Genomic DNA, 13,649 nt, shown 5'->3' with positions numbered 1-13,649 from the left:
ACATTTACATTTTCAATGTAAATGGGAATGCTTTATTTACTGAAAATAAAGATGGGTTTTGTTAAGATAGGTAAAGCATGGTAGAGGAAGTCATTCATAACTAGTGCCACTTGTCTAGCCCATTTCTTGCTGCTAAAATCACTTTATTTTTAACAACATTTTAACTTTGCTATTTAACAGAAGTTGGTTGAGAGCCTGAAGAAAGAAACTTGGATAGTCAAATTCTTGTCTTTATTGTTGGGTATTGTTCATACTTATCTAAGCAATGATTTAAACAAATTAACAATGAACTAAGATATATTTGTTTAAACCACTGCTTTTATAAATCCAAAGAATACACAACGATCAGATTAAGAGGGAAATTTAAAACATTTATTTTTAGAAAGTCATTTCGGTTAGTCCCTCTCCTCTCCAATTTTCTTTTTTTCTCTTGCTAATATGTAATACCTGTCTTTCACTACTTGGTAAACTTCAAATTGTTGCAATTAAAACAATGGATCTTCCAAGGAGTGAGCCCAATTGCATCCTTGTCATCTCTTTATCTATATTATCTGCTATGTCCAGATAGGCTAAAAATCAGATACTACAAAGTAAACTCCAAAATTTGATTGGGGAATATAATAAGATTTAAAGAAAATGGAAAAAGAAAGATATCTAAAAAAGCAACTTGATATTTTCTTTGCAGCAGTTACAATCATAGTTATTGCCATTTCCATCTTCCAGAGCTATCTAGCATGGTTCCCTTCTTCCCATAAACAAAACTTTTTAATCAATAAAAAAAAAAATCCTGAAATCATCAATTCATTTTTATCCATTTTCAGCAATAAATCCCAAAAGTCTTTGAAAAAGTAATTGTTATGTCCTCCTTAACCAAGCAAGTCATTTTAGTTATTTCTGCAAACTCTGTCATTTTCATAGCCATTCCTCCAAAATGGGTAGTTCTGTATTTTTCCATCTTTGTGCATATAGTATAATAGCCTTGCTGCAGTTATTGTGTAGTAACTTATCTATTGCATGTTATAATACTATAGTTACCAGTTTTATTTATTTATTTATTTATTTATTTATTTATTTATTTATTTATTTATTTATTTATTATCAGATTTATATACCGCCCTTCTGCCGAAGGACTCGGAGCGGTGCACAGCCAAAGTAAAAACATAAATACAAACATTAAAATACAGTTAAAAAGATATATATACGTTTGACCTCATAGTTAAAAAACAATAACAAATCTATTAAAAACATTTTAAAAAGTGTAAGCCAGCCCGGCTTGCTGAAAAAGAAAGGTCTTAAGGGCATGGCGGAAGGCACCGAGGTCTTGGATTCTTCGTATCTCTGGGGGCAGCTGATTCCAGAGGGCAGGTGCCCCCACAGAAAAGGCCCTCCCCCTGGGGGCCACCAGTTTACATTGCTTGGCCGATGGCACCCTGAGGAGGCCCTCTCTGTGGGAGCGCACAGGTCGGTTGGAGGCCATTGGTAGCAGCAGGTGGTCTCGAAGATATCCAGGTCCTATGCCATGGAGCGCTTTAAAGGTGATAACCAAAACCTTGAAGCGCACCCGGAAGACCACTGGAAGCCAGTGCAGCTCACGCAGGAGTGATGTTATGTGGGAGCACCATGAGGCTCCCGTAACTACCCGCGCGGCCGCATTCTGGACCAGTTGGAGCCTCCCCTCTTCAAGGGGAGCCCCATGTAGAGAGCATTGCCGTAGTCCAGGCGAGAGTTAGTCCATGAGCATCAATCTCCTTGATGATGACTTCTGCCCTAAGGAAGTATATACTTTGGGGATACATACTGTTCACACTCTTCTGCATTTCCACAAATCCTTTAAAAAAAAATGTTGTTCCCTTAGTTCTTAGGCAACATTGGTTTTTTGGTTCTGTCTTCTCTGATCAGTTGTATTCTATCTACAGAGTTTTCTTTTAAATGTATTTAAAATTTAATTGTAACTTATGCTATGATGCTATGAAATCAGGTTCCTCAACATTGAAGAGTATAGCAGGAAAAATAATTGCCTTCACCATCCTTTGTGATACATCAAAGCATCTAAATATCTTTTCCAAAGCCTTCATTGCTACTCTTAGTCTGTGGTGTATTTCTTGACTGCTAGGTCCTTTACTATTCATGGTTGAACCTTAAATGCAGAAGGAACCCATCATTTCATTATCTTCATTGCCAATTCTACACCTGGTTGCTATATGTGTTGTCATTAGTTCAGTCTTTTTGTTTCATTTAAACTCTTTCATTTTACAGCTCCTATATTTGATGAGGAGGAAAGATTCTAGAATTAAAATAGGTGGAAAGGTGAAGATTAATTACCACCAAACTACAGTGGATGGTCCAAATGCCTTACTTATTTCTATAAGTAGATCTTAAGATGATCAGAACCACAAGAGCACTCATTCCAGTCATGTGCACTAAACAAAACAAAACAAAAAACATAACAGAATGGGTTGGACAATGCTAAATAGAGTAATTCCCCCAATAGATGCTATTATATATTCGCATGAAAACTGGCATGGCACCAAACATCAAATCAAACTGAGTCCTGTTGACTAAGCTTCTGTATTTCTTAGTTCACAAGTCAGACAAAATCAGCTTCAACCATGCGGTTTCACTTAAGATATAGGGTTGCCAGGTCTGCTTCCAAAAAATAGCGGACAAGCGGTGTGTGTGTGTGTGTGTTAAGTAGTAAAAAATTTTTAAAAAATTACAATTAAATTATATATTTTCTTACAAACATTTTAACATGCCATTTTAGGTCAGACGACACAAGCTACAATACATTTTAAAAATGTGAACTGTACATAATTTTATAATATATTTTTATTTTAATCTCATCATTAATTTTTTCGGAGAATCGAGTTCAATGGATATTCGATCTTTGTCTCATTCTAACTTATGAAAAAAAAGACAAAACGCGATTCTCCTATCCTTATTCTCTTAGACTGTACAGCTTTAGATTACATACCACTTCATCATAAAGCTTTTGAATAAAAAAAATGTCCACTATTTTGTGAAAAAAAATAGTGAACATAATGTGAAAAAAGTGGACTGTCCGCTCAAATAGTGGACACCTGGCAACAATAACACCCATCTGATTCTTTGAAAAAGACTGAACTAATGGAAGATTTTTTAAAAAGTAGACGGCAAACCACTTCTGTAATACTAAACTAAAACTGTATGGATGGATGCATGTACTCACCAGGAATAGATTGCAACATGAAAATATTGTTAGATTTTTCTGCTCTTTTCTTCAGAAGCTACAGAATTCATCTTCATTCATTCATAAAGCACTAATAATTTAAATTCTATCTCTCATATCCTTTTATAGTGGAAACGTCTGGAACAGTCCTGAGAATATAAAATGGCTACTAATATCGTATCATGAGATATGATAGCTGGAAGAAGCTGCTCTATATTGAAGGCACAGACTGCAGCAAATTCTTCACACTTTAGACTGCATATAACATATAAGAGAAATAAAATGGAACACAAAATTGAGTATACATATTATAAAATAGATAGCAAAAGTAAATGGATTGATATGCAGTATTTTGTACCAAAAACACAACCAATAAATAACTGCATTGCTACAGTGAAGAACACTGCATTACTGTGTAAAATGCCTTATTAAATATATTTAATTTTATTAAATATAACTTCTAAAATTGTGGGTAGGGGAGAATATACCTATGATATCTTTAAAACATAAGGTCTGTGAGATTCTCTATTGCTGTTAGGTAAATTTGTCATCTGTTAACAAATTTAGCTAGAAGTCCAGTTATGTACTTGTCGATGTCATTTGAAAATAAAATAAAAAATAATTCATGTTTCTTTCTTTTCAATGGAAATGAGCTAAACAATTGCTTTGTTGCACAGAGTTTAGTGACATTTAGAATTGTTCTAGCTGGTTGCATACTTTATAAACAGATTTGTTTGGTTTTGAATTTAAATTTCTCTGGTTTATCTTAGGCAGAAGTCTGGCAGAAATTATTGTAAGAATTAAGGAAATGTCTTAATGGATTCACTGCTTTCATTCTTTAGTCATTTCTTTTGTGAAGTACAAATATCAGTTTGACGTTTTACAGGAAAGATTTATAATGTATCTCTAATATAAATTCAATTGGAGAAATGTAGAGTCTTTTTGTTTTTTAAAAAAGTTGAATTTCGGGGAGCAGAGATGTCTCCTATTTCCTGCTTCACTATTTGATTTTCCAGCATTCAATCACAGGATATTTTCAGTTAAAGCAACAAGTTTATAACTGAAACTTGCAGTGTACTCAAACCATTGCCATCTCCTCTTATCTCTATGTTATTTTGCTAAACTCTCACTTGTAGCATTTTATAACTTACTTCTCAGATGGATAAGATGAAATCAATTTTTGTAACTTTTTTGAAAAAGCAGCAAGATAAAAAAAAATGGCTAGAGAACTTATTTCATTTCATTATAATGTAGTACACTTCCCATTATCTGATAAATCCTTGTCCTTTTGTCACTCAAAACTTGGTTCACCCATATGAAGTCATGCTTGTGTGGAAGCCTAAATATTCTTAAACAAAGGCAGTGATTATACAACCAATAATATCATTTGGAACAATAGATCCAAATGCCCCATATTCCTTTCAGATATGAAATTTTGTAGACCTCTAGCATTTCTATTGTGTCATCCAGCAATTTTTTTAAAAACAGAGACATATTATTATTATTATGGGGTCATGCTAACAGATAATGAGTGGAATTCATTATAGCTAATTATTAGACAGTACTCATTAGGTAACTACTCTTTGACTACATAATGTCAATTAGAGTTTTAGCTAATTCGGCAAGCGTAACTGTCTAAACTTCCCCACTTGTAATTTGAAAGTGTGCAAATAGGCTTTGATCCTTTGATTCAGAATCTCATATTTACACAGCCTGATGGAACATAGGAGGTTACAATGACAACAAATCATTATGTATGTGATGTAAAAGAGATTAAAAGCAGAGCTATAAAGTTATAATATATTAATATTTGAAAATCGAAACACAGATATTGTATACAATGCAGATAATTATAATTTTTGTTTAGGTGACATGAAAGAAGCAACCTAAAATTTAGGAGAAATTTCCTGACAGTTAGAACAATTAATCAGTGGAACGACTTGCCTCCAGAAGTTGTGGGTGCTCCAACAATGGAAATTTTTAAGAAGAGATTGGACAACCATTTGTCTGAAATGGTACAGGGTTTCCTGTCTGAGCAGAGGGTTGGACTAGAACCATGATGGCAAACCTATGGCACATGTGCCAGAGGTGGCACACAGCACCCTCTCTGATGGTACATAGCCCATCACCTCAGTTCAGCTCTGCTGCGCATGTGCACATGCCTCCTGCCTGCTGGCTGGTCTTCAGGTCTCTGCTGCACATGTGTGGGGGAGGGGCGCATGCGGGGTCCACGCACACATGCCCGGGGACCTGGGACACATGTGGGGGGGGCGCACATGCATGCACGGGGTTCATACATGGAAGCTGCATGTGCATTGTATTTTAGAGGTTTGGGCACTTGGTCCGGAAAAAGTTAGCCATCACTGGACTAGAAGATCATTTTTCTCAAGCTTAAAAACTAGAATGGAACTGAAAAATATCTCAAGTGAAATTTAACTGTGTAAGAGTGGGCAGAATGACTTTCTGTCACAGTATCTGCCCTTTGAAATGAAATCCCCTGCAAAATTTATCTGGCCTTCAGCCTGTTTTTGAAAGAGCCTTAAAAACTTGATTCTTCCCCTAGGCCATGAGTTAGAGGGACTGATGAGTCCTGCATATTATTTTCTTCTAATAATTGTTTTTTTCTTAATGCTAGTGATGTTTACTAATGTTTCACTGTATGCTATTCATAGTCATTATAGAGTTTATTATAAAAATAATAAAATGAAATGCAATTGCATAATGCAATTTCCTTGTCTTCCTCCTAATCCATAATTTGTCTCTAAATCTACTCTAGAAATTTGGAGGCCACAAGATGTTTCATATTTATTTTACTTTAACAAATATCTCAAAAGGAAAAAGGAGCAAAAAAAAAAAAAAGAAATGGAAAAATGATTTGCAAGTATATAAAATTGAATAATAATGTTCAAAGTAAGATTATATTAGTACTCCATATAAACATGATGTTATATCAGTTTGACACTTTGAAACTACCATTAAATCAAAATTAAACAATTTATAAAGATAGCTGATATGATAAAAATAATAAAAATGAAACATTAATAGGAATCTGAATTGAAAGTCTGTCCTTTTTATAATTAGGCAACCATTTTATCAGAAAAATAAAAAATATAATATTGTAAAACTATATGTAAAGAGAAAGCCAAACTTTGGAAGTGATACAAGCCTATGTGCAGAAATAGAATCCATAAATAGTGGATAGTTTCAAGATTAAATTAAATTTAGTATCAGACTTGTTTTTTTAAAAATGGGATATATTTGTCCATACCTTAATTTGTTATTCTTTTAAGAAAGAAGTTAATGTGTAATTCCAATAAGAAGCATACAACATCCTAGCAGCTGTTATTATAATAAGAACTCTGTATACTTTATAGGCATGTAAATCTTAACGTTTAACAGAAAGACAGCTGCCAAAAAGGAAAAGTTAATATTCAGAATGGTTTCACTTTGTGATGAATGAAATCTCTGTGTTGAAATTTAAACTTTATGACATTGCCCTTAAGTACAGAATAATTATCCAACCCGATTATCGCATTTCTATTATGTTTTGAATTTGTCTTATCTATTTTGACCATTTTAAGCTTATTTGCAAGTTATTATTGAAATATAATTTAGAAAGTGAACAAATCAAGGGTTATATGATTAAACGGATGCAGAATGTTAAACTATCTTATCAAGAAAACTGTTTGGATTACAGGATGATTTATATTGCCACACAGCTGAATTACTTTATTGAAGGAGCTGTACTCCCAGAAAGCTTGAATAAACATCTTTAGCTGGATACAAGCCAGTGTCCAATCTATAAGAAACCATTCATTTTTAAATAACATATTAAAAGTATGGTTTAAATATTGGGGTCTTATATGGAATCCCAAAGTGTCCATAAATTTGAATCTCATTCTCATTCAAATCTATCAAGCTGTACTTTTCCTTTTTTTAAGACCTCACCTTTAAAAAAAAACCCATGTTCAGATAATCTCATTTCCTGGCTCTTACTAGAGGAAAAATGCTTTGCTTTCGATAGTCTCATGTATCTTCAGTCTAAGCCTGTACCATTTTTATTGGTTATTTAATTCACTGGCATTTATACTGGAAATCTAATTAGTTTTATCGTGCTCAATAAGAAGATATGGAGAAGAAATTCATTTAAAAAAAAAATGAATTCTCAGAGATGAACAGTTTCTTTGGATAGCCTAGACTTATGAATTTTGCAACACTAAACAGCACTGCTATTCTAGAAGTGCTGCTTTCCACTGTGATGCCCATTAATTGATTGTAACTGGATTTATGGTAGCAGAAAGTTTGGCTTCCACTTGGGAGCTCCCAGCTTTGATTATGACAATATATGTTTATTAAATGTAATGCCCAGGTTCGTAAATTATGTTAAATTATTCTTTGCTAGAATCATGGTTTATTGAAACCATAGTGAATTGATTCACAGTGTGAACTGTAAATCAATGTTTCTCAAACTTGGCAACTTTAACGTATGTAGACTTCAACTGTCAGAATTCCCAAGCCAGTTATGTTGTTTCAGTGCACACATTTTAAAGATGTCAAGTTTGAGGAATACTTTTCTAAACTATAATTTATGAATCACAGTCACTGGGTTACCTGTTACATTAAGCCAACATCAAACTCTGTTAATATTATAGTGTAATGTATGAACTCAGCTGTAAATGTTTGTTTCATTCTAAGAAAGAAATATTTTTTTTACTGCCTTGAAGAACAGTATAATATATTGGCATATTCTTGTTGGCTGATTAAGCATGCCTGTGTAGACGAGTATGGAGATAGCCTTGAAGAAGATATTCATTAGCTGTTAGGTAAAAAGACTCTGTGTCTTTCTTTTATATAAAAGGGAAATGAAAGAGACTCTATTAGGCTTTTCAAGAGTCTGTTATTATACCCTGCAAAAATAAATTAGAATTCCAATTTCCCTTGAGTAATATATTTTCCGATCCAGGCTCAAAGAGCTGGCAGTCTATGATCAAGCACTGTTGCCCAGTATTGTTGGTCTGCTGCATATACTGTAATTTTAATAGAGTCACTAGGGTCAGTTCTTCTAGATATTTCACTAAAAAGGCAGACACTGAAAGAACTTACATCTGACTCTGATATCTAGATTTTGGACATTTTAAATGGTACAACAAAAACTACAATAATTTTTTATTTTGTTTGCAAATGAAATGATTATTTCTTATTTATTAATCAGGAAAAAATTCTCAACCAGTTTTCTTAATGCTTATGAGAAAAATAGAATAGAATAGAATAGAATAGAATAGAATAGAATAGAATAGAATAGAATAGAATAGAATAGAATAGAATAGAATAGAATAGAATTTTTTATTGGCCAAGTGTGATTGGACACACAAGGAATTTGTCTTGGTGCATATGCTTTCAGTGTACATAAAAGAAAAAATACGTTCATCAAAAATCATAAGGTGCAACACTTAATGATAATCACAGGGTACAAATAAGCAATCAAATCATATTAGGAAACAGTCAATATAAATCGTAAGGATACAAGCAAGAAAGTTACAGTCATACAGTCATAAGTGGAAGGAGATGGGTGATAGGAACTATGAGAAGATTAATAGTAGTGCAGACTTAGTAAATAGTTTGACAGTGTTGAGGTAATTATTTGTTTAGCAGAGTGATGGCATTCGGAAAAAACTGTTCTTGTGTCTAGTTGTTCTGGTGTGCAGGGCTCTATAGGGTCGTTTTGAGGGTAGGAGTTGAAACAGTTTATGTCCAGGATGTGAGGGGTCTGTAAATATTTTCACAGCTCTCTTTTTGACTCATGCAGTATGCAGGTCCTCAGTGGAAGGCAGATTGGTAGTAATAGTTTTTTCTGCAGTTCTAATTATCCTCTGAAGTCTGTGTCTGTCTTGTTCGGTTGCAGAATCAAACCAGACAGTAATAGAGGTGCAGATGACAGACTCAATAATTCCTATGCAGAACTGTATCAGCAGCTCCTTGAGCAGTTTGAGCTTCCTGAGTTGGCGCAGAAAGAATATTCTTTGTTGTGCTTTTTTGATGACGTTTTGATGTTAGTTGTCCATTTTAGATCTTGCAGTATGGTGGAACCTAGAAATTTGAAGTCTCTACTGTCGATACTGTGTTGTCTAGTATTGTAAGAGGTGGAAGTAGTTACCAAGCATTGTAATTTCAGCCTCACCTAAAAAGAAAATATCAGCTGTTTTAACATGAATGAATTCCAAGTTGCGTCAGATTTTGCTTTCAGTTGAGTAAATGCTTTTGTTGTGAAATGCAGTATAGCTGTACTTTTAGAAAATATAGCTTTTATTTTCATCTGTGTAGTTTAAAAAAGAAAATAAAAGAAGGGGCATGCAATATAAAAGTGTGTCTAGACATATGAAGAGATGAAGGTGATATTTGACAAGGAAAAACAAAGGAAGAAGTTATTTCAAAAATAGAAAACAATAGGTCTTCTTTATTAAGAAGTGTTTTTCAGTTACTTGCTTTATCGATCAGGAAATGAAAAATATAAGGCTTACAGACTGCTTTTTATTACAAGAAGCAGATCTACCACATAACCTTTTAAACCCAAGAAATTGGCAGCTTCAGTAAATCGTAAGGCTGATCAGATTTTTCTGATTCATGTTTCATCTTTATATAAGAACTAAATTGCCGTCAGGAGGGGCAAGAATATCTGCCATGCATTAACTGTGCAAAGTTTTCTGCAAAACACCTCAAAAGCTGGAAATGAGGACTGCAGTAGGCACTTTTAGATACATCTTTCTGCAGTATGTTGTTCCTTTCTTTTCTACATATGCAGGCAACTATGCAATTTTTATGCATAATGACATAGGCCAGAAATATTTGAGATAAATAATAGAACTATTGTTTAATTTGGGTTTTGTTTCAATCATTGTGCTATTTTGAAGACAGAGGGGGGGGAGAGAGGGAGCAGTGGTGGGTTTCTACCGGTTCGCCCCGGTTTGGTGAACTGGTAGTGGCGGATGCAGGAGGCTCCACCCACCCACCCGGATGTCATCATGGATGCTCTGTGCATGTGCAGAAGGTTCTGTGCATGTGCAGAAGCACTGCGTGTGAGCCAAACAAGTGTGAGCGTGCTCCCAGTTCCGAACTGGGAGCAAAAGTAAATGGAATGCATTACTGGGAGGGAGGGAGAGGGAGAGAGAGAGACAAAGAGAGATATTACAATATAAAAGGAGACTAATAAATAATCATCTAAAAAGGAGTGAAGAACTTGCAATCTAAATTTTCTAAAGTTGACCGATAGCTTGCATTTTGGTTGCAAGCTTCTGCCTGAATGTTTTACCTGTTTACATAACAGTTGGTTTCAGTCATTTTGTCTTCTGATTTCACTTTTGTCCACAGAAGATTTGAAATGAAATTCTTCCCAAATCAGAAATACATTTGGCTGTTTGATTCCCTGTGACTAGGGAAAGACTGAGATTAATGTATTTTATAGTTTAGAACTGGGATGTTTGGTGGCAGTGGTGAGAGGAAGTGGCAGTAATTCTATTTAGTAAATGCTAGGTTTAATTCAATACCAACAGCACCTATCATACTAACCAATTAAAATTTACATTTTGTGGCCAACTTTACAGGTCAATCTCATGGGTGAATTGCCTAGCCTGATTTTTATTTCATATTCTTGTTCTCCCCCCTCACTCAATGCTTTATTTCTTCCTGATAAAAGAGTTCTGAAGGACTTAATAGCTTGCACTTTCCTTTGTGTCTTACAGATATTAGGTACATAATGGGAAACCCTGAAATACATATCACTGAAGAAACATTTTTCATGCAAAGCAAATGATAATTACATTGTTAGTAGCTCTGTTTTTATAGCAGACTTTAGGAAGATATAACATTTGGGTCTGTACCTATGCTGTACCTATAGGACCTCCATATAGAATCTATTCAGATACTATACCATATGATATTTCCCAAATATTCTTTAAGCCAACTTTCTCTTTCTCTGAAATTGGTGGGCTATATTTCCTGCTATTATTTACTGTAGACCATGATGGCAAGACCTAATGAGAACTGGATTCCAACAATAAATTCCAGAGGTCCAAACATTTCTCATTTCAGGCTTACTGATTTAATGACTGAGCCAAATGTAGACAATGTTGGCAATTAAGTATAGTTAAAAAAAAATTCTGTTTAGTTGTGAGAGCTGCTGATATGCATTCACTCAATCCAACACTCAATCAAGCAAGCAAATTGGTGAAGCAATTTGATTCAGATGTCCTGCTGGCTTTTTGTTTACTCTTCTGCAGAATAATAGATGCTCTTTACAATAATTATATGTGCATACATACTTTGTGGACCGTCAGCTACCAAAATATTCAAGGGATTAAAAATGAAATCCAATAACAAACAGTTGTCTCATCTGCCCGCCCCGCCCTACATATCTTGCCTTCGCCACACGGCCCAGCTAATCTCCGTGCCTCGCCTCCGTGCCTCACCCATTCTGCTCACCAAAGGTAAGCATGCCACCCACTCACCCTTTGCCTCGGGTCGGGGCCCAGGGACATGCCATTCCCAGACTCCAGCCTTGCCCCAGAGCCTCTGCCGCTAGCCATTCATCTTGGCTGGGTCGGGGAATATGCCATTCCCCCGCTCTGGCCTTACATTGGGCCTTTGCCCATATGCCGCTGCCCCTCCTCTAGGCTCAAACTATGGTTCCCTGGGCCAAAGCAATTTATTTGGCCTTCACTGCGGCACAGAGAAGCAGCAGCCAAGTTGAATGCTGTTTCTCTCAGCTGCAGCGCTTTCCGGATGGAACTTAGAGGAAAATGGAGGCTCACAGCTGCTAAATTGCACAAGACGCACTCCCAGCAGTGCAGAGGGAAGCAGCTGCTGCCCCAGGGAGCAGAGATGGAGGGGAGCAGGCCCTGAAAGACGGCTCAGTTGAGCCTTGCCGCATGGTGGAAGCCATGCATGTGCGGAAACTGTGCACATGCACATGCGCACATTCACATTTTCAGCGAACCAGTGATGGAATTATTTGAATCCTACCACTGGTCTTCAGGAATCTAAATTGTTGTCACAGAGAGGAGGAAGTAGACTCAGGTAATCCTCGATTTACAACATGTCCATTTAGTGACTGTTCAAAGTTACAACAGCAGTGAAAAGTGCAGCATCCTCATGGTCCCATTATTAAAATTCAGGTGCTTGGCAAGTGGTTCATATTTGTGATGGTTGCAGTCTCCTGGGGTCATGTGATTTATTTATTTATTGATTTGATTTTTATACCGCCCTTCTCCAGCAGGACTCAGGGTGGTGAACAGCCAAGGTAAAACATAACATACAAAATTTAAAAACAGTTTAAAAGATATTAAATGATTTCGGCCCACAATTTAAAACAGTTCAATTAAAATCAATTACAAATTAAAACTGAAAGGATGGGATCAAGCCAGCCCAGCTAGATGAAATAAGTGGGTTTTAAGGGCCCAACGAAAAGTCTGGAGGTCTGGTATCGTGCGTATCTCTGGGGATAGATCGTTCCAGAGGACAGGTGCCACCACAGAGAAGGCTCTCCCCCTGGGGGTTGCCAGCTGATATTGTCTGGGCAACGGCACCCTGAGGAGGCCCTCTCTGTGCGAGCGTACTGGCTGGTGGGAGGCTATTGGCGGCAGAAGGCGGTCTTGTAGATACCCCGGCCCTAAGCCATGGAGCACTTTAAAGGTGGTTACCAACACCTTGAAGCGCACCCGGAAGACCACCAGGAGCCAGGGCAGCTCGCGCAGGAGAGGTGTCACATGGGAGCGCCCCGTCGCTCCCATAATCCCCCGCGTGGCCGCATTCTGGACCAGTTGGAGCCTCTGGGTGCACCCCAAGGGGAGCCCCATGTAGAGAGCATTGCAGTAGTCCAGGTGGGAAGTGACGAGTGCCTGAGTGACTGTGCGTAGGGAGTCCCGAACCAGAAAGGGATGCAACTGGTGTATCAGGCGAACCTGATAAAAAGCCCCTCTGGCCACGGCTATCATATGCTCTTCTAAAGACAGCCGTGCATCCAGGAGGACGCCCAAATTGCGAGCCCTCTCCGTGGGGACCAATGACTCGTCCCCAATAACCAGCGATGGCGCCAGCTGGCTATATTGGGACGCCGGAAGCCACAGCCACTCGGTCTTGGAAGGGTTGAATCGGAGCCTGTTTCTCCCCATCCAGGCCCGCATGGCCTCCAGGCACCGGGACATCACTTCAAGGGCATCGTTGGGGTGGCCTGGGGTGGAGATGTACAGCTGGGTGTCATCAGCATACTGATGGAACTCCACCCCAAAGCCACGGATGATCTCACCCAGCGGCTTTACATAAATGTTGAACAGAAGGGGCGAGAGGACTGACCCTTGCGGCACCCCACAAACAAGGCGCCTCAGGGTCAACCGCTGCCCCCCTGCCAACACAGATTGCAACCGGTCAGAGAGATAGGAGGAGAACCACC

At 37.3% G+C, this 13,649-nt stretch overlaps 1 protein-coding gene across 5 annotated transcripts in view; it reads right to left on the bottom strand.

Annotated features, from left to right (window-relative positions):
* The window catches only part of NPBWR1 (neuropeptides B and W receptor 1), a 90,228-nt gene that overhangs the window by 23,596 nt on the left and 52,983 nt on the right, over positions 1-13,649 (bottom strand). The window contains exon 4 of one of the 5 annotated variants that reach the window (XR_015733377.1): positions 8,371-9,386. The exons of 3 other annotated variants lie outside the window; for them this stretch is intronic. The gene's annotated coding sequence lies outside the window, so the exon portion shown is untranslated. Of the gene's footprint in view, positions 1-8,370; positions 9,387-13,649 lie in introns of those variants that run through there. One more of the 5 variants, XR_015733379.1, reaches the window with a different exon arrangement.

The sequence above is a fragment of the Pantherophis guttatus genome, chromosome 3 (assembly GCF_059756535.1).
Source record: "Pantherophis guttatus breed Tessera chromosome 3, ASM5975653v1, whole genome shotgun sequence".
Lineage (NCBI taxonomy): Eukaryota > Metazoa > Chordata > Lepidosauria > Squamata > Colubridae > Pantherophis > Pantherophis guttatus.
Note: the sequence above shows the minus strand (reverse complement) of the source record. Positions and strands in the feature narration are given on the sequence as shown.